Here is a 1,770-nt window from a genome sequence, read left to right as displayed (position 1 = left end):
GATGTCCAACACTTGGACAACACATTTTCCAGCACTTTTCCTGGACCAGCCCAGTATCTGATTTTGTAAAATTTCAGCCATCAAACCAGCAAGCCTGCTGCCAAATGATAACCCAGCAGAGCTCTTCCATGATTGCCTGGAAGCAACTGATACAGTATAAATAATTTGACCTGACCTAACAAATGCCCTGCTACAAAAAGTGAAAGAGGTACTGTAGATTGACAGGAGCAGGTTTTTTTTCAAGATGGAATTGATATGCCGAGGCCACAGTTGTCATCTTGGACAGGACAGTATGGGCCTCATCCCTCATCTTAGAGACTTCAGAAAAAACAGCCAAGCTCCTGGCATAAACTCAGGTGTTTCACTGGGGGATGGGCAGAGCCATTACCATGCTCACAGACAGTGTACATTTGTCACAGTCCATATCCATGGGTCCCTCTATAGCTAGAGGAAGCTTGTCACATCATCCAGAAAGGAAATAAAAAACAAAGAAGAAATTCTGGCCCAACTAGAGTCTATATGGCTAACCAAAGAGGTAGACATTGTCCACTACAGCTAGCATCACAAAGGGAACTCCCCTGGGCCCAAGGGAACAGGACTTGGCTATCTGGAAGGCAGGCTTAGAACCAGTAGTACCTCTCCAGACCTTGGCTACCTTGCCTGAATATCAATTGCTACAGCATCCATTCTATACATAGGAGTAAACCAAATGGCAAAAGAGGAAGAAGCCTAATAGGAGGCAAATGGATGCTGGTTTTTCTGGACAGGAGTCCTGTACTCCTATAGCCATCAGAGACAAATGATCACCAAACTCCCCCAGGCCACCCATCTGGGGGCATCCAAAAATTCTGAATTATTCAGGTTCATATATTACAGTTCTTAACTGGACAATCTTGTCAAAGGCATTGTGTCCAAATGTACTATTTGTACACATGTGAACCCCAAAGGTGGAAGAAAAGTCCTGGTCAAAGAAAGCTCCCCTGAAGAACTTTGGGAAGTAAACTTTATGGAAATAAAACCCATAACTCTTGGCTATAGGTATTTATTAGTTTTCATAGACAACTTATTTGGATAGGTGGAAGCCAATCCCACTTGAACAGAGATCACTTCAGTAGTCACCAAGAAATTCCCCAAAGAGTTAGTTTGGGTTGCCTCTTTCTCTGGGGTCTGACAATGGCCTGGTCTCCCTATGTAAAGTTTCCCCAGGTGTGGAAAAGTTCCTAAATGTTGATTGGGAGCTACAGAACTCAGGGCAGATAGAAAGGATGTTTAGGACCTTAAAGGGGACATTAACTAAATCTGTCCTTGAGACTGGCAAAAATTGGGAGGGATGCCTACCTTTTGCTCTCCTAAGGGCCAGATGCACCCCATACTGAGAAGGTTTCACCACATATGAAATTTTGTCTGGGAGACCTTCCCCTCTCTTCCGTATTCTTTCCTAAGCTCAGAGATGTCCATAAGACAGAAATTACTAATCACTCCCTCCTAAAGTTCACGACAGACCCAGAGAACTATTCCTGAGAGGCTATGTCCTTGCCAATGTCTGATATGCTCACAAATTACAGCCCTATGATCTTGTACATACAAAGGAGATCCCTGACCTGGAGCCTGGTGCCAACATGGGAAGGTCCATACCCTGTGGTCCTCACCTCTCACACATCAGTGAAGGTCACAAGTGTCACCCCAGGGATCCACTACATCCATTTGAATCCAGTGACAGATTGCCATCAGAACCTCCAACCCCCTAAAGATAACACTGACATGGATTCT

The sequence above is a fragment of the Mesocricetus auratus genome, unplaced genomic scaffold (assembly GCF_017639785.1).
Source record: "Mesocricetus auratus isolate SY011 unplaced genomic scaffold, BCM_Maur_2.0 Super-Scaffold_4256, whole genome shotgun sequence".
In the NCBI taxonomy this organism is placed as follows: Eukaryota; Metazoa; Chordata; class Mammalia; order Rodentia; family Cricetidae; genus Mesocricetus; species Mesocricetus auratus.
Note: the sequence above shows the minus strand (reverse complement) of the source record.